The 24,971-nt window shown below is 41.1% G+C and overlaps 1 pseudogene across 1 annotated transcript; it reads left to right on the top strand.

Annotated features, from left to right (window-relative positions):
- Positions 1 to 251: 251 nt before the first annotated feature.
- On the top strand, positions 252 to 17,070 carry LOC309652957 (peptidyl-prolyl cis-trans isomerase A pseudogene; annotated as a pseudogene). The gene has a single exon. The product of its transcript is annotated as a peptidyl-prolyl cis-trans isomerase A pseudogene (transcript).
- The last annotated feature ends 7,901 nt before the right edge of the window (positions 17,071 to 24,971 follow it).

Consider the following 24,971-nt stretch of genomic DNA (forward strand, 5'->3'; position numbering starts at 1 on the left):
ACACCAAATGCACTGAATCAGAATCTCCATTTTTTTTTAATTAATTTATTTATTTTTGGTTGCTTTGGGTCTTTGTTGCTGCGCGCGGGCTTCCTCTAGTTGCGGCAAGCGGGGGCTACTCTTCGTTGCGGTGCGCGGGCTTCTCATTGTGGTGGCTTCTCTTGTTGCCGAGCACGGGCTCTAGGCACGCGGGCTTCAGTAGTTGTGGCTCGAGGGCTCAGTAGTTGTGGCTCGTGGGCTCTAGAGCTCAGGCTCGGCAGTTGTGGTGCACTGGCATAGTTGCTCCACGGCATGTGGGATCTTCCTGGACCAGGGATCAAACCCATGTCCCCTGCATTGGCAGGTGGATTCTTAACCACTGCTCCACCAGGGAAGTCCTGGGAGTGCAGAGTCTTAACCACTGGACCACCAGGGAAGTCCCAAGAATCTTCATTTTTAACAAGTCGCCCAGGCGATTTGTGTACATAGTTTGAGGAGCATTGATCTAAATCAGTGTTTCCCAGACCTGGCTTGGTCATGAGAATCACCTAGTGCACTCATGAATCATTCAGGGTCCAGGGCCTTGCTCTAGATCTACTAAATTTGACTCTTCAGAACAGGTGCTTGGGAATCTGTATGTTTAATAAGCACTCTAAGTAATTCTTATTACTCTGGAATTGGACACTGATATTTTTTCAGAACTCCCCAGGATTCTGATGGGCAGCCCAGGTTAAGAACCACTGCTATAAATTATTAGATCTCAAAACTACTTCCGGTCTTAAAATTGGGTATTAGATTTTTAAATAGATGAAAAATGAAATGACATTAAAAGTAAATCTAGGGACTTCCCTGGTGGCGCAGTGGTTAAGAATCCACCTGCCAATACAGGGGACACGGTTTCGAGCCCTGGTCCGGGAAGATCCCACATACCACGGAGCAACTAAGCCCGTGCGCCACAACTACTTAAGCCCATGCGCTCTACAGCCTGTGCTCTGCAACAAGAGAAGCTACCGTAATGAGAAGCCCCTGCTAGCCACAACTAGAGAAAGACCACGTGCAGCAACGAAGACCCAACGCAGCCAAAAAAAAAAAACTAATCAATTAATTAATTTCAAAAAAGTAAATTTAACAGTCTATGCAGTTTAGAAATACAGCTAAAGAGCTTATTCTGTATTCCATGAGCTAAAACAGGAAGCACTGATATAAAGTTTTGGCTACTTTGCCAATTTCTATGTTATATAATCAGAATTCTATATAGTACTTTTTTGGTTTTGTTATGTTTTATCTATTTTTTTATGTATTGGCTTTCTAAATAAAATGATTAGCTCGAGGATAAAAATGAGATTTTCTAATTTTTGGAGCCTATAACTCCTACCACAAAATATACACTTGTTGGGCTTCCCTGGTGGCGCAGTGTTTGGGAGTCTGCCTGACAGTGCAGGGGACGCGGGTTTGGGCCCTGGTCTGGGAGGATCCCACATGCCGTGGAGCGACTGGGCCCGTGAGCCACAACTACTGAGCCTGCGCATCTGGAGCCTGTGCTCCGCAACAAGAGAGGCCGTGACAGTGAGAGGCCCGCGCACCGCGATGAAGAGTGGCCCCCGCTCGCCACAACTAGAGAAAGCCCTCGCACAGAAACGAAGACCCAACACAGCCAAAAATAAATAAATAATTAATTAATTAATTTAAAAATATATATATATACACACTTGTTGACTCAAATTAACCGATAATGAGACCCAGATAAAACAAAGCCACAGTATTTTAATAGCAACAGCAGCAGATAAGAAAGCCCCAGACAAAAGACTACCCACCCATGAAGAAATAACAGTCCTAAAGAGATGAGTGGGTAACAAAAAGAGAAGTGTCAAAACATGCTATTATTAAGGAAAACATGAAAGGGAAGTGTCCAGAATCAGAAAACAAAAGGTTGTTGGTTCTAAGATATTAATTTTATTATTATGCTTTATAACTTAACTTTTATAGCCCTAGATGCCTAGAGTAGAAAATAAGAAAGACTTAAAATTAATTAGCTAACTGTCCAACTTAAGAAGTTAAAAAAAAAGAAAGAATAAACCCAAGGAAAGTAGAAGGAAAGAAAAAATAAAAACAAGTGAGAGGGGCTTCCCTGGTGGCGCAGTGGTTGAGAATCTGCCTGCCAGTGCAGGGGACACGGGTTCGAGCCCTGGTCTGGGAAGATCCCACATGCCGCGGAGCAACTAGGCCCGTGAGCCACAACTACTGAGCCTGCGCGTCTGGAGCCTGTGCTCCACAATAAGAGAGGCCGGGACAGTGAGAGGCCTGTGCGCCGCAATGAAGAGTGGCCCCCGCTCGCCGCAACTAGAGACAGCCCTCGCACAGAAACGAAGACCCAACACAGTCAAAAATAAATTAATTAATTAATTAAAAAAAAAAAGAATACCTGTATGTGAAACATTTAAAAAAAAAAAAACAAGTGAGAATACCAATGAAATGAAAAACAAAGAATAGAGACTAGCAAAGCTGAAACTTGGTTCTTAAAACAACAACAACAACATTAGAAATGATTCATATAGTCAATCAGTTTTCCCCAGATTAATCTGTAGATTCAGTGCAATTCCAGTCAAAATTCCAATGGGTTTTTTTCAAGAATTCCGATAAGCTGATAATAAACTTGCTATCAAGGTTTCTCACCCTTGACAGTGTTGACATTTGGGGCTGAATAACTTTTGTCCTGGGGAGTTGTCCTGTGTGCATTGTAAGATGTTTTGTAGTATCCCCGGGCTCTACTTACTATATACTAGTAGAAACCTACCCCCTACCCCATTGTAAGTTGTGACAATCAAAAATGACTACAGACATTGCCAATGCGGTGGCAGGGGTGGGGATGGGGGTGATAAAATCACTTCCAGAAGAGAACGACAGCTTTAGAGCTTTAAAGGGAAAGGACCAAAAATAGCCAGAATACTTCTACAGTAGAACAGACCTGGTCTCCCAGATCTCAGAACTAATTATGAAGCTATAGTAATTAGGACAACTATATGGTCCTAGATTAGACCATCAAACCCAGATATAGTCCTCCTTCCAAATTACAAACTAGGAGAAGATATTTTCAATCCACACAACTAGAATATATAAAGGACTCCTACAAATAAATAAGAAAAGCACAAGCAATCAAATAGAAAAATGGGCAAAAGGCATTGTTATGGACTGAATGTTTGTGTCCCCCCAAAATCCATATGTTGAAATCCTAACCCTCAATGTGATGGTATTGGGAGGTGGAGCTTTTAGGAGGTGATTAGGTCATGAGGATGGAGCCCTCATAAATGAGGTTAGTGCCTTTATAAAAGATACCCCAGAGGGCTCCCATGTGAGGACACAACAAGAAGATGATCATGTATGAATGTGGAAGTGGGTTCTCACCAGACACCAAATTGGCCAGTGCTTTGATCTTGGACTTCCTAGCCTCCAGAACTATGAGAAATAAATTTCTGTTGTTTATAAGCCACCCAGTCCATGGTATCTGTTATAGCAGCCCAAAAGGACTAAGACAGGCAAGAACATACATTTCACAGAAGACAAAACACGTATGACCAATTAGCATGTGAAAAGCTGTTAAATATCCTTAATGATCAGGGAAATTCAGATCAAGACCGAAATAAGATGCTATTTTCCACATATTAATTGGCAAAAATTTTAAAGTCTAACAATATCAAGTGTTGAAAACGATATAGTTCAAAAGAATTGTTGCTGTTAGGTGTGTATATTGATATAATCATTTTAGAAAATAGTTTCACCTTATATCATGAAGTTGAACAGTCACATGCTCTATGATACAGTAATTCTATTGCTAAATTTATCCCAGAGAAACTCTTACACATGTATACTTGGAGACGTATATGATCATAGTAGCATTGTTCACAATAGCAAAAATCTGAAAACAACTCAAATATGCATCAATAGAAGACTGGATTGATCAACTGTAATATATTCATACAATAGAATATTATAGCCAGTCAAAACGAGTAAGCTATACCAACACATACCAACAAGGACAAATCTTAGCAACATAATATTAAGTGAAAAGAGTAAGTGCAAATATTTCATACAACTTGATACCCTTTTTAAAAGTTAAAAACAACTAAAATTAAAAATGGACTTTTAGGTCTGAATATAGACGAGATCAAGGAAAGCAAGAGGAAGATCTAAATAGACATTTCTCCAAAGAATATATACAGATGGCCAAAAAGCACATGAAAAGATGCTCAACATCACTAATTATTAGAGAAATGCAAATCAAAACCACAATGAGGTATCACCTCACACTGGTCAGAATGGCCATCATCAAAAAACCTACAAACAATAAATGCTGGGGACTTCCCTGGTGGTGCAGTGGTTAAGAATCCGCCTGCCAATGCAGGGGTCACGGGTTCGAGCCCTGGTCCGGGAAGATCCCACATGCCACGGAGCAACTAAGCCTGTGCGCCACAACTACTGAAGCCCACGTGCCTACAGCCCATGCTCCATAACACGAGAAGCCACTGCAGTGAGAAGCCCGCGCATCACAATGAAAACTAGCCCCCACTCACCGCAACTAGAGAAAGCCCACGCACAGCAATGAAGACCCAACGCAGCCATAAGTAAATAAACAAATAAAAAAGTAAAATTATTTTAAAAAATAAATCAATGCTGGAGAGGGTGTGGAGAAAAGGGAACCCTCCTACACTGTTGGTGGGAATGTAAATTGGTACAGCCACTATGGAGAACAGTATGGAGGTTCCTTAAAAAACTAAAAATAGAACTACCTTATGACCCAGCAATCCCACTACTGGGCATATACCCTGAGAAAACCATAATCCAAAAAAATACATGCACCCCAGTGTTCACTGTAGCAGTAATTACAGTAGCCAGGACATGGAAGCAGCCTAAATGTCCATCGACAGAGGAATGGATAAAGAAGATGTGGAACATATATATACCATGGACTATCACTCAGCCATAAAAAAAGAACAAAATAATGCCATTTGCAGCAACATGGATGGACCTAGAGATTATCATACTGAGTGAAGTAAGTCAGACACAGAAGGACAAATATCATATGATAATCGCTTATATGTCAAATTTTTTAAAAAGGGTAAAAATGAACTTATTTACAAAACAGAAGTAGAGTCATGGATGTAGAAAACAAACTTATGGTTACCAGGGGGTAAGGGGGGGCAGGGATAAACTGACATATACACACTACCATATATTAAATACATAAGTAATAAGAACCTGCTGTATAGCACAGGGAACTCTACTCAATACTCCATAATGGCCTATATGGGAAAAGAATCTTAAAAAAAAAAAAAAGAGTGGATACCTGTATATGTATAACTGATTCACTTTGCTGTACACCTGAAACTAACACAACACTGTAAGTCAACTATAGTGCAATAAAAATTAAAAAAAAAAAAAAAAAAGGAAAGCAAGAGAATGACTAACAAAGGATTCAGGTGCTTAGCTCAGCTCAGGAGAAGCAGAGTGATGAAATAGCTGAAGACCACATAGCTGGATGTGCGTTGTTGTACAAGTCCTAGCTTTCATATTAGATGGTAGGTTCACTGCTGCTTACTTAATTGTAAATTTTATTAGATAGATGGACGGATAGATAGATAGACATAGTAGTTAGAAAGTGTCATGAATGGAATAATGGTGAGAGTAGTCCTGAACCAAGGATTAAAATTAATCCAAATCTGTGTATCTAAGGTCCATTAAAAACATGTCACATATAAAATATTTCATAATTAAAGAAAATAGAAAAATAAGAAAGCACACACTCACTTGAACCTGTGCATGTATTTCTGAAAAACTGTAAACAACATTTTTTTTTGCCAGTGGAACGGAATCAAATTCCAAATGTCTTACTGGACCTTGTCTTTTGTTGCTATTTTTGTTTTTATGAGCAACCCTATAACAAATCTTTCTGTAAGGTAAATAACCACTGTGCTGTGCATATAGTTATCTCCTAATTTACATATTTAGTAAGTTTCCGCTTTCAGCCACGCTCTGACCTCTCTATCTCTGTCTGTCTGTCTGTCTGTCTGTCTGTCTCTCTCTCTCTCTCTCTCTCTCTCTCTATATATATATATATATATATATATATATACATATAAATCCTCTACATATATAATCTCCTTCATACAAATAGCTTCCCAGGGGACCTCCCACAACTTTCCTCTCCCAACTTTGACAGATAGGGTTTCCATCCCTCAACCCAGCTTACCCTTCTCCAGCCTAGCATCTCTCTCACACTTCACTGGTCCCGGCTTCTCATCGTATCTCATTGCCTGTGCAGGTCTATGCTTTTTGAATGCACAGCTCCTTCTCCATCCCCAACAACCACACCCAAGTCCCTATTTCTTCACTCGAGACCAGGCCTATTCCTTTCTTCACTCAACAAATATTTACAAATATACTTGCACTATATTCAATGCACTGAATTAGGTACAATGGGAGATATAATAAGGTGAACCAAAGAAGCCCTGCCTCAGGAACATGCAGACCAGTGGAGGAGATGACATACATACAGCAGAAATAATTACAAGGCAGAAAGTAATGTGTCAAGTCTTGGACACACCTATAAAATCAACACTGATCCAGATCCCAGGATGAATGTGACCTAAGGCAGGAAGCATTTAACAGTCTCCAGCCACCTGCAAGGCTGGACATAGGCATTCAGCTGCCTTTTCGCATTATTTGGTTCTGACTTTGTCACTGAACCCTAGGTCCTGTTCTGGAAACTTGCTTAACATCTCAGTCCCCTACTAGGGGCTCCACACCTTATCATTAAATTCTACCTTGGTCTCCGCCCCTCATTTTTGGTTCTAGTAACTTTTACAGTATGATATCTTTTCATTAGCCTGGGGTCCATGCAAGAACTGGGGAACTGCCCCTAACCTGCCCCTACTAGATGGGATATAGAGAAAGGTGGGATCAAAATCAGCATCAGGGTCCAGTCAGGAAACGGGAACCACACCAGCGATTTGAACAGGGAAAACTGAATATAAAGAATTGTTAACTTGGCAAAGGGTGGTTAACTACTGAAATATAGAGAACTGAAAGGTGTAACAGAAATAACACTGTGGGGATTCCCCGGTGGCGCAGTGGTTAAGAATCTGCCTGCCATTGCAGGGGACACGGGTTCGAGCCCTGGTCCGGGAAAATCCCACATGCTGCAGAACAGCTAAGCCCGTGCACCACAACTACTGAGCCTGAGCTCTAGAGCCTGTGAGCCACAACTGCTGAAGACTGCGCATCTAGAGCCCGTGCTCCGCAACAAGAGAAGCCACCGCAATGAGAAGCTCGCGCACTGCAACAAAGAGTAGCCCCCGCTCGCCGCAATTAGAGAAAGCCCGTGCACAGCAACGAAGACCCACGCAGCCATAAATAAATAAATAAATAAAATTAAAAAAAAAAGAAAGAAAGAAATAACACTGCGGAAAGAGGCTGCCACTTCCAGGGCTGACGGAAAAGTAAACAAAGAAGGAACTTAGAAAATTCGAGGAGATCCACCCCCCTCCACTCCCACTCCCCCAGAGTTGAGATTCAGACCTCTAGGTGATAGTGCGACTGCTGCAGGAACACATCATCCACCGCCAGCCAGAGGGAGGAAGAAACCCACTGGAGGCGGCTAGGCAGAACTGTAAGAGCAGCCCCCCACCGAGAGAACGCCACAGGGACCACTTGCTCATCGAGCCAGTCGAGCCAATCACAGCAGTGGGAAGAAACAAATAAGCAAACCGGAAGCAGAAAAGACCTCTGGCGCCCCCTATTGGCAGAGACTAACGTGGAGCCAGCTGCCAAAGGAGAAAATAGTGTTTGCAGAGACCAGCTCCGGTACTATTGTACAAAGTAGAAAAAAGAAGGTTGGGTTTGGAGCCAAGAGTCAATAAATTAGTAACTGAGACACGTTATTCATCTAAACTTAGATGTGGGAATAAGGGAAGTTAGACAAGAAACAGGATAAGCTTGAAATCGCAAGTAGGAATCTTTGGCCACCAGTCAAAGCCTGACAAAACTCCATTAACCTCGTTGGCAAGCAGGGAAATGTAAATTAAAGCCACAGTGGGATACCACTACAAACCCACCAGGTTGGCAAAAATGGTAATTTGCAGTCTTTTAAAAGAATGCCAATTATACATCAATAAAAAGGTGTTTTTAAAAAAAGACTGACATTATCAGGTTTTGAGAATAAAGTGGAGCATAGGAACTCTCATACACCCGCTGGTGGGAGTATAAATTAGTACAAATGCTTTAGAGAACAGTTTGGCATTATCTAATAAAGTGGAAGATAGACATAGCCTATGGCCCAGCAGTTCTACTTCTATGTATATACCCCAGAAGAACCTGTGCATGCACATCATAAACAAATAAGCTTTTAAGAATGTTCATGGCAACATGATTTGTAATAGTCCCCAAAATGAAAACCCAAGTCCATCTATAGTAAAATAGGAATATATATTGTGGTATAATCATTCAATGGAATAAATACTCAATAGCAATGAAAATACGCAGCTACACACTGTGATGTGGATGAAGCCTCAAAAACATAATGTTAAAAAAAAGAAGTGGGACTTCGCTGGTGGTCCAGTGGCTAAGACTCCGTGCTCTCAGTGCAGGGGGCCCGGGTTCGATCCCTGGTCAGGGAACTAGATCACACATGCCACAACTAAGAGTTCGCATGCCGCCACTAAAGATCCCACATGCCACAGCTAAAACCCGGCACAGCCAAATAAATAAATAAATATTTTTTAAAAATAAAAGAAGAAGAGAGAGAGAAAGACAACCCAAATGGTATGATTCCCTTCAGACAATACTCAATCCAGGATGCATACCTAGGGGTAAAACAAAACAAAGAAACTTGAAAAACAAGGACATGATTATCAGGAGTTAGGAGTTACTTCTGGGGAGGCTGGGGGTCATGGTCAAGTAGGTTGCATGTGGAGAACGTCTGTCAGGTTCTATTTTATTGACATGGGTGACAGTTACCCTGTATTTGGTTTTGGCTTTAAAATACATGTGTTTGTCATACATTTTGTATGTATATTATATTTCATAATTTTAAAAGAGAAAGCACAAAAAAGCAAGAACCATTGTCTATAATCCACCACTTGTGAACACAAATAGTTTATTTTTCAATGGATTTCCTTCCTGTTCTTTCTCTCTTTTCCTGGGCATAAATACCCTTTTTTTGCTTCGTGTGTGTTTACAAAATTGAAATTATACTGCAAAACTTATAAAATCGAGATCAAAACTGTTTTTATCTCTTTATTAATATTTTGCCCTAATCTTATTGGAATTCTTTGAAAGACCAATGTCCTATAGTGGTAGAGGCAGAAGACATTGTGTAGGAGGTTGTCTGGGTGATAGGCAAGGTACTGGAGAAGGCAGTTTACTTTGCTTTTTTAAGAAGCTTAGAATACCTAATGTCTTTTAGAATGAGTGCAACCAACACGTCATGTGTATTTGGGTTAAATAGGACTTTGTATGCAGACCTAACCATTGACCCAACAAAATATGCTGAAACCTGATACATTTGGAGAACAGTGAAAAGTTAATTGAGAGTGAAGCACTGGATATGTAGGAAGTGGCAGAAAATTTGTCGGAAGTGGTAGATGGAGCCAGATTGTGAAGGGTTTTCTAATGTTAATGATATTGGATTTGGATTAATCCTATACATAACAGGTAGCCAGGAGAGCGTTTTTTTTTTTTCTTTTTAAAAAACTTAAATACATTTTTAATTTTAGTATAGTTTCAGATCTCCATAAAAGTTGTGAAGATAGTACAGCAAGTTCCCATATACCGCATACCCAGTTTTCCCTATTGTTAACAACTTACATTGGTAAGGTACATTTGTCACAACTAATGAACCAATACTGATGCATTATTATTATAAACTACAACCCATGGTTTATTCAGATTTCCTTAGTTTATACTTAATGTCTTTTTTCTGTTCCAAAATCCCATCCAGGATACCATATCACATTTAGTCATCATGTCTCCTTAGGCTCCTCTTCTCTATGACAGTTTCTCAGACTATTTGTGGTTTTGATGACCTTGACAGTTTTGAGGAGGACTGGTCAGGTATTTGGTAGAATGTCCCTCCACTGGAATTTGTCTTGTGCTTTTCTCATGATTAGATAGGGTTATGCATTTCTATCACGAAGACCACAGAGGTAAAATGTCATTATTATCACATTATATTAAGGGAACATACTATCAACATGGCTTATCACTGGTGTTGTTGACCTTGATCACCTGGCTGAATAGTGTTTGCCAGGTTTCTCCACTATAAAGTTATTCCTCTCACCCTTGATCCCCCACAATTTCCATACTGTACTCTTTGGAGAGAAGTAATTTAGTGCAGCCTGCTCTCAAGAGGGCTGTGTGTGTGTGTGTGTGTGTATCAAGCTCCACCTTCTTGAGGGTGGACTATCTATATAAATTATTTGGAATGCTTCTGCATGAGAGATTTGTCTCTTCTTCAGGGAAGAATTTTAAGCAAAGAAATTGTACTGTCAGATTTGGTTTTCGGAGGGAAAATTTAACAGCAATATGAAGAAGGGGATAGAGTAGGGAAAGGCAGGGGACCAAAGGATCAGATAAGACACTCTTGAGACAGACTAGGCCAGAGACAGGGAAGTGGCCCTGGGAATAGAGAAGAGGGTCCTACAGGATTTGTGGAGGGGGTGGGAGGGAGGAGACAAAATGCCAGAAGTGGAGAGAATAATAAGTCCATGTTCAGTTTCACTGAGATGTCAAGGAAGAAGTATCAAGTAGCTTGAGAGAATTCTTAGTGAAGAGCTTTGATCACAGATGGAGTTAAAATGTTGGCAGTTGTAAGCTGGCACCTAGAAGGTGAAGCCATAGGAAGAGCTGGGATCATCCAAGGAGAACACATATTAGAAGAATAAAAGAGGAACAAAGGAAGAAATTCTGGGAACACCAATTATGTGGAACAATATATGCCAAGTTCCAAATCAATAGATGAATAATTTTGGAACATTCATGCATTTGCTTGCACCAGTTCAAGAAATGGCTAATAATCAAGAACATATTTTGGTACTGCTTTCTCTCTTTATGTAATTCAGAAAACTGTTCATGTGGATGTTATAAAGAGACATAGTTCATCCAAAAATGTATGAAGCATGCCAGTGTAATTTTTGTATGTAGGGTACCAGTAAAAAAAAATCAAGATTTGTGGGTTCTTTTTCAGATTAAAACAAATACTATTGCTCAGAGCAGGAATTAAAGAAAATACAAAGTTAGAGATTTAAGAGTAGACTCTGCTTTTTAAACTATTCTTTTAATAAATTTTAAATTGTGCAATATTTAAGACATTCAAGAATGATGAATTAGAAGTGGTAAGAATGATCATTTTTGTCTTTTTCCTTATTTAAAGGAAAGTTTTCAAAGTTTCACATTAAAATGCTATTTGCCTTGCATGTTTTTGTAGTTTAACTCAACTAAATCTCTGGAGAATAGAAGATATTGTAGAAAAAGTGTCATATCATGGAAAAAAACATTAGACTAGTTGTCAGAAAACCCAGGATCCCTTTCTGATTCTCTTACTAATTGGGCAGTCATACGGCACTTGGCATTTCTGGGTCTCGGTTTCCTCATCGATAAAAATGAGGTGGGGGGGATCCACCTACCCATCAAAAGATAGTTGAAAGACTGAAAAGAAACAGATGAAACTACTTGAGAAAATATAAAACACTATAAAAAACAAGACATTATTATTATTATTGAAAAAATTCTGAGAGCATATTAAGGAAAAGAATAAGGACTGGAATATCAAGAAGAGAAAGATAACAAAGCCTCAGCTTTCACTATTCCTTCATTCATTCCATTTATTGAGCACAACTACCGTGGAATATTGTTTGGTGCTGAGGAACTCTGAGTTTTGAAAGGCCGGTAAACAAGTAAACTGATACCTACAGAAGTAAGGAAGGTCTACTATGAGAAAAGTGACTAATTCTGCCCCGGAAAATAAAAGTAGGCTTCTCAGAGGAGGTGACATTTGAACTGGATCTTGATAGATAGATTGGAGTTTTCAGGCGAGAAAATTTCGGGCAAGAGACAAAGAAGTCGTTATAGCCCCTATAAAGGACTGAGGGGAAAAATGTACAAATATATCATGGAGTTTTGTAAGGGTGGGCAAGGTGAGTTTGGGGATTTATGAGACACTCAGTGAACATGCAAATGACTTGTCTCATCAGTATGTAGATGAGTGGGGGTTTTTTTTAAGCTCCTTTTGTAAAAGGACTGAAGTCTAATCGGTTTCAAAATTCTGTACATGTGGCAGGCTCCAGGCTGGAAGGCCTTCTGACAAAGGCTATTTGTATAACTAATTTGTGTTGTATTTTTCACATTAAAAAAATCCTTATAATAGTTTAAATGATAAGGATTTTGATGAACAGTGAAAACGTTTACTAGTCACATCTTGATCAGATTAATGTCATGCTCTTTTTCTTTTCAAGTTAAAAGATGTTATATTTCATTTTTCTAGTTAAAAAAAAATGCATTCGGCAAGCCATAGCAATCAAGCCACCCCTCCTTTCCTAGCTACAAAGTTAGCATCACACAAAACTTTCACTCACACAAATACTTTCTTAATGGTCTGGGGGCAGTGAAAAACATTTTTCTAAAAGCAACCTAGAAGTTGCTGAAAAGTTAGACATTCTCCTCTGTGCTCTTTTGCTGCTTAAATTCTAATAATGGTAAGAGTTTGCCCACCTGTCAGAATAAAAGCAAAGCTAACATTTGATGACATTCAGTTAAATAGGAAAAGGCTGAGATTACTCAGTTTCCTAGTCTAAAGGAGGTACTTAATGGGTGGCTAGAGAGCAATCAAAATTAACATAGAAAGACTCCTAAACGTAGACCCAAGATCAAAAAGAAATGAATACTATTAGAAATTCACCAGAATCTGACCCCATGGAGAGGGTTGGCTGACAGAAAGTATCCCAGGATACACCAGCGTGGTGTGATTTAAGAAAGACTGATGCTAAGATTATAATCCTTTCTCAACCTAAAATATAAAGGAAAATTTCCAGTAAACCTGGGAACTATAATGTGTACAATGAGATTTTGTAATGACAAATGCAAGCAGAGAATGGACCTTGCGGATTCTTTAACAAAAGAAGAGGGTTAAATCTCAGAACTAGAATTTAATAATACCCAACTAGAGATACCACTTCACCAGATATCAAAATGTTCTCTAAAAAAATAAATAAATAAATGTTCTCTACAACAAGGTACTGATGAAGAAACCAAATCAATGAAACAGAATAAGGAGTTTGGAAATAGACTCATGTATGTGAAAAGTTAGCATATGATAAAGGTGGTATTTCAAAGGACAGCCTGGTCAGAAGTGTTGGAATGATTAGCTATCCATTGGGGGGAAAAAAGGACTCCTACTCCACATAATAAACAAAAAGGAATTCCAGATGGATTGAGGGTGTAACTGTAAAAAAAAAATCTGTGAAAATATTAAAAGTATATATATGGGAACATGTTTGTAAACCTGATGCAGAGTTGTTCATCCTGAGGAAGAAAAAAGTTCACAAACCATCAAGGGAAATATTCATAATTTTGACTAAGTAATAATTAAACCTTCTGTCCCATTTTAAAAGACACTAAAGGTTTAAAGACAGACTGTAGACTGGTAGAAAATATTTGTAACATAAATTACAGTCACATAATTAATTTCCATAATATATAAAGAACCAGAGTTTAAGAAACAAGATTACCACTTATGCATAGATGACTTACACAAACATTTTTATGCTCATTCCAGGCCTCTCTTGTGAGTGCCAGACATCTGTATTCACCTTCTACTTGACATCTCTTGCACGACTCAAAGGCTCTTCAAACTCATCAGGCCTTAAACTGAATTTATGATCTTCCCACACATACCGGGTCTTCTCCAACATTCTTTTTTCTCCGTGAAAATATCAATCTACCATTTTTATTTTTTCAATTGGAATTGAAAGAATCAATTGATCCTACCAGTGCTCTGAGAATCAATTCTATCAATTGATTCCCAGAAATCAATCAACCAGAAAGCTACGAGTCAACCTTGGTGTCTCCCCCTCTGCCATCCATCATTTCCAATCCTTCACTAAGCCTTGTCAATTGCACCTCCTTAATAGTTTTTAAGTCCATCCACTTCACCCTATCTCCAGCACTACCTCCCTCATCCAAGCCATCTGACCTTGGCTACTGCAATAGCTTCCTAGCTGGTCCCCCTATATCCACTCTGTCCTCCTAGATTCCTGTTCTTCTCAATGTAGTCTAAGTGATCTACTCAAAAGCAAATCTACTCTTACCACTCAGACTCTGGTCTTTAAATGCCACTCTCCATTAAAAGGAACCAGGGCTCCATGGAGAAATGGCTGATTCCAGGTCAGCGGCATGCAATGCATGAGATAACCCTTTTCCTGCCAGGTAGCAAGGAAGCTATCAAAGACTAAGAAGTGTGTCAGAAGGAAACAGGAAGAAAAAAAAAAAAGGAAACAGGAACCACCTTGAGTGGCCCCCATTGGCCTAAAATGAGACAATTTGGGCATAAAAAATAATGATAGAATGGATTAAAACACATTGAGTGTATAAAAATCCATGAGTTTGAATTGATAATATGAAAAGAAAGAGAAAGCCAAAACAAACAAATAGACTTACTAGTTGCCATTGGAAGTAGCTCGGTCATCAACACCTTGCTTTGAAAACTGGTAATGAAGGGGAAAGGATTAGTCTTTATTAAGAATAATGATTCTGTTTTAGGATTGCCAAATAGTCCTAATTGATGGAAAAAAGTTCCCCACAGAAGAATTACAGTGAATAAGCACAAGAGGAATGACAGAATTATAAAATCACCACTTTTGACATGCCTAATGAAATAACTGATACAGAGAATAATCATCAAGGGATGATAAAACCATTAAAGGAAAGGCGGCCGTGGAACTAGACGATATCAGGAGGCCAAAATATCACGTCATTGATCACTCACTGTTTATAAAGGACAAGCATCTTTACAATGGATGGATCAGACTGTCATCACCTGAACCCAGTGTTCAGTCTAAAAGGGGGATGACAGACATTTTATGCCTCTTGATGTGATCAAGATGAAGTACATAGAATTGCCTGTGAAATGCTGTGTTCTCCAAACCATTGAGCCTTAATCCAATCGAGCCTTTAGATCTAACTTCTACTTTAGAGGAAATATGAGGGATAGAGGAACAGATTAAACACATAATGAGGAAGTAACCAGACTAATTCAGAGGGTTAAATATTCCATGAGACAACTCACCTGGTTTCCTCCAAAAGTCAGGGCATGAAACAAAAAGAGGGAGTGAAGACTGTTGTAAAGTAAAAGAGATTTAAAAGGCCTAATAGGGCTTCCCTGGTGGCACAGTGGTTAAGAATCCCCCTGCCAGCTCAGGGGACACGGGTTCGAGCCCTGGTCCGGGAAGATCCCACATGCCGCGGAGCAACTAAGCCCGTGTGCCACAACTACTGAGCCTGTGCTCTAGAGCCTGTGAGCCACAACTACTGAAGCCCACGTGCCACAACCACTGAAGCCCGCGTGCCTAGAGCCCATGCTCCTCAAAAAGAGAAGCCACCGCAATGTGAAGCCCACGTACCGCAAGGAAGAGTAGCCCCCGCTCGCGGCAACCAGAGAAAAGCCCGCGCGCAGCAACGAAGACCCAACGCAGCCAAAATAAATAAATAAAATAAAATAATAAAACAAATAAATTTTAAAAAATAATAAAAGGCCTAATGAACACAATGTGTGGACCTTGTTTAGATCCTAATTCCAAAAAACCAACGGTAACAAAAGGCATGTTTTTTTAGACTATTGGGGAATATAGAGTAGGTATTAGATGATGTTAAGGAATTATTGTTAATTTTATTAGATGTGATAATGGTATTGTGGTTATGTGAGAAATTGTGGGGTTTTTTTGAAAAATTTTTATATACAAATGATGGAGATGTATGACTTTGGCAAACAGTTTGACAGTTTCCTTTTATTTATTTATTTATTTATTTTTGGCTATGTTGGGTCTTCGGCCTTTCTCTAGTTGCGGCGAGCGGGGGCTACTCTTTGTTGCGGTGCGCGGGCTTCTCATTGCGGTGGCTTCTCTTGTTGCGGAGCTCGGGCTCTAGGCGCGTGGGCTTGCTTGAGTAGCTGTGGCACACGGGCTTAGTTGCTCCGCGGCATGTGGGATCTTCCAGGACCAGGGCTTGAACCCATGTCCCCTGCATTGGCAGGCGGATTTTTAACCACTGTGCCACCAGGGAGGTCCCAAGAAATTGTTCTTATTTATTAGATATGCACACTGAAGTTTTCAGAGGTAAAATGTCATAACGTATGGGATTTATTTTTAAATATTTCAATTTTAAAAAGAGAGAGACGCCTTGCAGACCCTGCTGCCCCTGAGCCTCCTGCGCCACCCAGTCATGGTCAACCCCACCGTGTTCTTCAACCTCGCCATCGATGGCAAGCCCTTGGGCCGCACGTCCTTGGAGCTGTTTGCAGACAAATTTCCAAAGACAGAAGAGAACTTCCGTGCTCTGAGCACTAAGGAGAAAGGATTTGGTTATAAAGGTTCCTGTTTTCACAGAATAATTCCGGGATTTATGTGCCACGGTGGTGACTTCAGATGCCATAATGGCACTGCTGGCAAGTCCATCTATGGGGAGAAATTTGATGATGAGAATTTCCTCCTGAAGCATATGGGTCCTGGCATCTTGTCCATGGCAAATGCTGGCCCCAACACAAACGGTTCCCAGTTTTTCATCTGCACTGCCAAGACTGAGTGGTTGGATGGCAAACATGTGGTCTTTGGCAAGGTGGAAGAGGGCATGAATATTGTGGAAGCCATGGAGCGCTTTGGGTCCAGAAATTGCAAGACCAGCAAGAAGATCACCATTGCTGACTGTGGACAAATCTAATAAATTTGACTTGTGTTTTATCTTAACCACCAGAACATTCCTTCTGTAGCTCAGGAGAGCACCCCTTCACCCCCATCTGCTCAAAATATCCTATAATCTTTGTGCTCTTGAAAAGGAGCAGGACCCTGTGGTCCTTGCCGCCCCCCCCCACCCCGCCCATATCCTCAGCCTGCCTTTTGTCTGTGAAAAACTTTAGCCAAAGAATAAGTTTCATCAGAGAAGTGAGAAAATGCAGAAACAAAGGAAAACAGTCAAATAATAATAGTTTAGTCATTAAGCATAGTCAAGGACCTTTAGTTCCTCCTTAAGGGCTATAGATCATGTTCTGAGCCATATCCTGTGAGCTGCCTTATAGATACTGAGACCCCCACCAGGTGGAAGAAGTTACCTACATGCTGAGCAGGCTGTAGCCATGGCATAAGCTGCCACAATTCTTACTGGCCTCAAAGAAATGGAAACAAACCAATCCTGGAACTGAAGATTAACTGTACCTAAAGCAATCGAGATGACGCTGGTCAGACCACTGATGACCAATTTCAAGATGACCGTCAGAGCTGACTGTGCTGTTTCTGCAGGTAGCCCCCTCTCTGTCTATAAAAGCTCTTGTCCCCTGATTATCAGGGGGGCAGTCGGCCTTTGGACAGGTGTCCACCCCCACCCCCCCGTCCCCAGTTGCCAGACGCCGAAATAAAGCAACCTTTCCTTTCCTACCAACACTTGTCTCTTGAGAATTGACTTTCAAGCGGCGAGCAGCCAGACCTGGGTTCGGTAACACTCTCACTGCAGTTCTTTCGGTTCCATATTTTCCTTATCCCCCTCCAAGTTTAACTGGATTGCAAAGTTTAGTTTATGATTATGAAATAAAAACTAAACAACAAAAAGAAAATGAAAACTAAAAGGAGAGAGAGAAGGAAAAAAGGGATAGATGAATCAAGTGTGGTAAATGTTAATAGCTGTTAAAACTGGAGTGATGGTTATCTGCTGGTTTCTTATACTTATTCTCTATATCTTTGAGTATGTGGAATTTTTAGTTTAAAAAGTTTTTTTTAATATGAAAAAAAAAGCATGTCTGATTCTGTCAACTCCCTACCTAGAATCCCTCCATGGTTTCCCACTGTTCTTCAGATAAAGACAAAAGTGCTTACTGGGTTTTACAAGGTCCTAGGAGCTGACCCCTTCTTTCCTCCCCAGGGTCATCTCATACCACAAGTCTTGCCTTCTAGAAACTAAGAATTCAGTTGGAGAACCGAGAGAGACATTTGGCATCACAAAATCGATTTAATTTTGCACGACTACTTATAGGAATTGGTTATATTCTCTGTGGTCCTAAGCCATTCATTCTAGCAGCTGCTGTTGAATGTATGGTGGTACCTGTTAATAGTGTCCAGTGGTTAGGCCACTCCAACATGGCCAAGTGAGAGGTGTATCAAAGCCCACAATTCTACTTATGCATTTGAAAAACTAAAATTATTTTTTTAGAAAAACTGTACAAAGGGATGTCTTGAAGATCCCTCTTTGAAAAGGGTTTTGGGTCCATTCCACAGCCATCGGCCACTGCCCTAATCTAGGCCATGGTTGTCTTGCTCCTGGCCTAGGGCAGCAACCTCCCAGCTGGTCTCTCAACTTCCAGTTTCCTCCCCTGTGATCCATTTTCCATATGACAACCAGAATGAATTTCTACAGTGCAAAAGTAATCATGTCCCTGCTCTGCTTAGGTAGCTGCCTGTTGCTCCCTAGAGAAATCCTGAACTTCTTAACAGGCTTGGAAAGCCCTTCAAGGCTTCATTCTCTCTCTCCAATCTCATATTTCCCTATTTCCCCCTCCTCTTCCCTACCCTCCAACTCAGAGGTTCTAGACATACCAAACTTCTTCCAGTTCCTCAAAGAAGCTCTCTTCCCTCACCTCTGAGCCTTTGAACGTGCTTTGCAATCTGCCTGGATGGTTCTTCCCACCACTTCGCCTCATCCTTCAGTGGAGTCACTCCTGACTCATCCTTCAGATGTCAGCTTAAATGTTGCTTTTTCTACTTGTCTTTGTTGTGTTTTCATAGTATCCTCTATTTAGCATTTACTATGCTGGATTGTCATTTCTCACTTAATTACTATAAACTTCTCTAAGGCAGAGTCAGTCTTGCTTCAACTGTATCCTCAGCATCTGGTGCAAAGCCTGGGGAATAATAACAACTTGATAAGTGTCTGTCAAACGAACGAATGAACGAAGTCTCTATGAAAATAGCCTGCTAGATAGCTTACCTGATTCCACCTTCTTCTCCTCTAATTCTTGTTAGACTTATCTTTCTAAAGCACCACTGTCATCACACTAAAAGCATTTAATTGCTCCTCATTTCTTACAGATCAAGTACAAAAGTTTTCAAGTGCCTCCATATTTTTTTCCTATGCTGTCTATCCAAATTTGTATTATGAGGAAGACTTTTTTTTTCTCCAGAAATGATAAGTTGTTTGTTTGTTTTTGCAAGAAAAGAATTAAAACTCCCAGGGCTCCCCACCAGCTTTCATTTACAGGGACTGCAAGGGGCAAGGTGGATCCTCCAGCTGTCCTAGAGCAGCCCAGAGTAGCTAAAGTGGGGAGAGAGGAAGTCCTACTGGCCACTTTTTCCTGGGGGAAAAGTGCATAATGCAGTGAAGGAGAGGGTGAAAAGCAGGAGTTGCTACTATAATGATTGGATGTGTTACCGAGTCCAAGCTCGCTGTGCTCGCCGCACGACAGGCCAATGAATCGGAGACGAGGTGTTGAGGCAAAGAATACGACTTTATTCAGAAATCCGGCCGACTGAGAAGATGACAGACTAGTGTCTCTGAAAAACCATCTTATCTGGGTCTGGATGCCAGTTTCCTTTATAGAATCAGAGAGGGAGAGTCGGTGAGGAAGTAAAGTAAAAAGGCAGAATAGAGAGGGAGAGGCGGTGAGGAAGTAAAGTAAAAGGTCCATCAGTCTTGCAAAACATCTCCTGGAGTCACCAGCCTTGGTGAGGGGATGTGTTTGTTAGTTTCTTTTTTTCTTGCAGCCACTCACAGGTGGGCAGGGTTCCCTGAGGCAGGCCATTATGTATGATTACAATAACAAAAGCAACGAAAAGCAAAGGTTAGGGACTTCCCTGGCAGTGGTTAAGAATCCGCCTGCCAATGCAGGGGACACAGGTTTGAGCCCTGGTCCGGGAAGATCCCACATGCCGCGGAGCAACTAAGCCCGTGCGCCACAACTACTGAGCCTGCGCTCTAGAGCCCGCAAGCCACAACTACTGAGCCCGTGTGCCACAACTACTGAAGCCCGCGCGCCTAGAGCCCGTGCTCCACAACAAGAGAAGCCACCGCAATGAGAAGCCCGCACACGGCAACAAAGAGTAGCCCCCGCTCTCCACAACTAGGGAAAGCCCGCGCTCAGCAACAAAGACGCAACACAGCCAAAAATAGGTAAATTAAATAAATTTTAAAAACAAAACAAAACAAAGGTTAAAGTCAAAGAAACAGATCCAACGTGGAGTCTGATTCAGCTCTTCCCTGTTACAGATGCACAGCTAAAATCTAGTTTCCATGGCTACAGCCTCTTGACACACACCAGGCTGACTAGACCCCAGATCATGGATGCATAAACCTCTCGTCTTCAGGATTGTGCTTGTCAGCGGTAACACTGAAGCATCAGGAAGATGCCTTCTACCTCACTTCCACTGGGGAATGTAGTTTTTAGCTTTTTAGCCCCTGTAGTTTTTAGCTTTTTAGCCCAGCATACACATGAGAAGGAGGTTGAAATGCATGCCAGGTGCCAAACAACCATACCAACCAAATAGATGGGGGAGGAATAGATGGCAGAAGTAGTAGCTTACAGTGGCAGCAGCAGCAGGAAAGTGCCAATGACTTTGAACCTTCTTTGTACTTATGAACGAAACTGCTCAAGTCTATGACAGTAGCCTGATTGTCACAAGATGATGTATATTTCCATCATTGAAGCTCTTGAGCCTCAGTGTACTAACTCATAAAATGACATGGTTAGACCAGATTTCTATTACTTTAGAAATAGTCAAACTCAATAATTACATTGAAGTAAGAGCAGCATATTCATTTAGAGAACAGCAGGAATATTTTGATCTAAAGCAAAACACATTTTCATGCTTTCAAGAATATATATAATAGCATCCGTAATTGGACTAATGATGCCTTGCCCAGGAAACCAATTTTAGCAAGCAGATAAAAATTTTTGTCATCAGCGTACTGATTTAGTGCTTATATTTAGCATATCAAGTGTTTACATGTTGTATGTAAATGGTTGCCTCTAAAGGGATTGAATACAGCCTCTCCACTCATTAGTCTTGCCTACACAATTAATTTATTTAACAGATTTTCATTATAGAAAATACAACAGTACGGTTCAGCTCAACTACAAAGTCAATGTTACTGGTATAGTCATTAAGGAAGTTTAATTGTAATTATTAGCTGTGGTAGCAGCTACAATGATCATTTGAGAAAATACTATTGTATCACTGTACCCGACAACCTGCCTCCTTGTATTGCCTCTGAATTTTCTAGTGAGTAATAACTTACATGAATAAATCTATGTCCTACCTCTTAAGCAGGCAATGTGGCATTACGGAAGGATCTGGCTGGCTTCAGGGACCTCCCTTTTCCCTTCTACCCACCAAGTCTCTGACCCTGAGCAGTTATGTTTAAATGTAATTTTATTTTCAGTTTAGAACAAACTGAACACGAGCCCAAAGCAGAGTCAGCCGCAGAAGATAAACAGCATGCATTGGGCCACAGATGAAAAGTCATGATAAGGCTTCAGCACTCATGAGATAAGGGTGTCAAGATCCAGATGATCCAAACATTGAAAATCATGGTATATAATTTAATGTTTAAAAAGATCTCACATTCAGATCCCCTCATGCACATGAGTGTTGGCCCAGTCACCTACCATGTATGGTGTCTACGTATTGGGCATGTGGGCTGCAGTCCTCTCTCTTTCGCCTGCTGCTGTTCTGCTAGGTTTGTGTCTCTCGCAACCACCTCCTTTGTCATTGTGTCACACTGTCATGACAATTTTAAAGGAGCTCAATTACTGTGAAATCAAGATTTTTTATTTTTTTTTAATTTATTTATTTATTTATTTTTGGCTGTGTTGGGTCTTCATTTCTGTGGGAGGGCTTTCTCCAGTTGCGGCGAGCGGGGGCCACTCTTCATCGCGGTGCGCGGGCCTCTCACTGTCGCGGCCTCTCTTGTTGCGGAGCACAGGCTCCAGACACGCAGGCTCAGTAGCTGTGGCTCACGGGCTTAGCTGCTCCGCGGCATGTGGGATCTTCCCAGACCAGGGCTCGAACCCGTGTCCCCTGCATTGGCAGGCAGATTCTCAACCACTGCGCCACCAGGGAAGCCCTGAAATCAAGATTTTTAAGCTCTGGAAGTTTTAACAGTTGATCCATCATTATGTCAGTAGTGGGACGCCACGAAAGGAGAGGTAGAATCTGCTTCTGTTTTTGGTATCCACACACAACAATTAAATCAATGAGCAGCAGGAACTCTTGTCTCTGTGGCTGTACCACCTGGGTCTTTGTCTGTATAACACCCCGGCAACTGTGCCCTGCAGTTCTAACATACTTTGCCCTAGCACCCAGGATAGGGTAGTTTTGAAGGTGGCTTGGTGAGAACCAAGATATTAGAGCTACTGATCCTCCATCAATGGGGCAACATTTGCTGGAAAGAGTCCCCCAGACATTATGAATTTCAAGGCACAAATTCTAATTTTCTACACTGTAGAACTGCCTGTACGTACAAAACATATGCATGATGCACATACAAAGCAATGCCTGCCAGGTTCACCTTAGGAATATCAAGGCATAAAGCGTAGGAGAAGGACCACAAAGTAGGAGTTTTAATTAAAGCAGCGTGTAGTTAATATAGCATTGGAATGGAATTCACAAAAGAGATTGGCCAGCAGAGATTAGATCCTATGAGAATTCAAGCTTCTGTAATGGATTTTAATTACATTCCTGAAATAGAAGTCTACAAACAGAATTTGAATAGATGGCTTAGATAAGTCTTTGTTCCACTGACAAATTTTACTAACAATATTCTCAGTCTACCAAAATTTGAAGGTGATAAGTTGATAAAGAAACATTCTAAAGAGAATTGTCAGAAAAGAGATCCAAAACTAATGTGTTTATACAATTTAAAGTTTTTTTTTTAGGCGAGTAGATCTCACAGAAGTTTATGCCATTGGTAGTAAAGAAGCATAAGCATCATTTTAAAATCTCTTTTTCTCTCTTTAGAACTTTCAGGTCAAATATTCTGCTAAGTTCTTTTTATTTCTTTAGCTTGCAAGGTAAAAGTGAATACCTACGTCTCTGTAATATAGGTTATTTCTGTATATTTCATAGTAAAGGTCAGGAACAATGAAGTCTAATTACAAAACCACTCCCATTTCTGCATCTTCTTTTACATTGCCTGCCATGGACTGGACAGCTGTAGGTGACTTTTTAGATAATAATACTGTATTAGTTTTCTGTGGCTGTTGTAATTACCACAAACTTGGTGGCTTAAAATAACAGGCAATTATTCTCTTACAATTCTGGAGGCTAGAAGTTTGAAATCAGTTTCACTGGGCTGAAATCAAGTTGTCAACAGGTCCATGCTCCCTCTAGAGGCTCTAGGGGAGACTGTTTCTTGCCTCTTCCTCCTTCTTGGGGCTGCCAGCATTCCTTGGCTCATGGCAGCACCACTCCAACCTCTACTTCCGTGGCGACGTTGTCTTCTCCTCTGTGTGTGTAATCTCCCTCTGCCTCCCTCTCTTAAGGACCCTTGTGATTGCATTTAGGGCCAATCCAGATACTCTAACAGCAACATATATTTGGGATTTATCACATGGGAAGTACTGGGCTACGCACATATGTTTATTTAATCCTCACCATCACCTCAAGAGGTGGATACAACTGTTAGCCCATTTTACAGATGAGGAAGCTGAGTCTTAGACAGGTAACTTGTCCACAGTCACCCAGCTGGCAGCCAAGACCCATCTCTTGGTAACAGGGAAAATTAGCACCAGAAATATCTTTGTATATTTGATACTTAATCCTCTAGTAGTAGTAGTAGTAACTGGAGCCAAGGCCACCATTGAGCTTCAGGCCAACCTGGGCAGGTTTGAAGGCCTGGCAGGTGGCTGAACGCCTGCTTGTATGAGGAATGGTATTAGACAGCTGTTATTTTGGCCTGTCCAGCATCATTTCAAAGATCAGCAAGATCTCCATTTTTAAGGTATTGGCACCACAGCTTTCCTTTGGGAAACTTCCACTCGGCTCCTTTGATTTGGCTCTGGTTTTGATGGGGCTTTCAACTATATTACCTGACTTCCCTGACCACGAAGGTTGGCATATGGGCTAGTCATCTATTGCTGCGTAACTAATTCTTTAGAACTTAGTAGCTCACAACAGGAAACATTTATTATCTCACAATTTCTATGGATCAAGAATTTGGAAGCAGCTTAGCTAGGTGGCTCTGGCTCAGGGCATCTCATGAGGTAGCAGTCCAGATGTTGGCCATGCCTACAATCATCTGAAGGCTAGTGGCTGTTAGCAGAACGCCTCAGTTCCTTGCTGGCTGTTGGCCAGAGACCTTAGTTCCTGACCATGTGGGTCTCTCCTCAGGACATGGCAGCTGGCTTCTCCCAGAGGGAATGATCCGAGAGAAAGACCCAGAGGAAGCTGCAGGGCCTTTTATAACCTGGTGTCAGAAGTCACATATCGGCACATCTGCGTTTTTCCATTGGTTGCACAGACTAGCCTGATACAATGTGGGGGGGACATTACACAAGAGCATTCATACCAAGAGGTGGGGATCGTTGGGGACCATCATGGAGGCAGACTACTGTAGCACTTGACTTCACTACCACATCCCCTTAGCCACTGATTGGTTCAAGGGATGGGCATATGTCTCAAATGAGGCTTATTAGAATGCATCTCTGAGAATCACATATATGGGTGCTGGGAATGAGAGTCACTCTCATTTTCCTT

This window comes from Balaenoptera physalus (genome assembly GCF_965194825.1).
Source record: "Balaenoptera physalus genome assembly, chromosome: X".
Classification (NCBI taxonomy): Eukaryota; Metazoa; Chordata; class Mammalia; order Artiodactyla; family Balaenopteridae; genus Balaenoptera; species Balaenoptera physalus.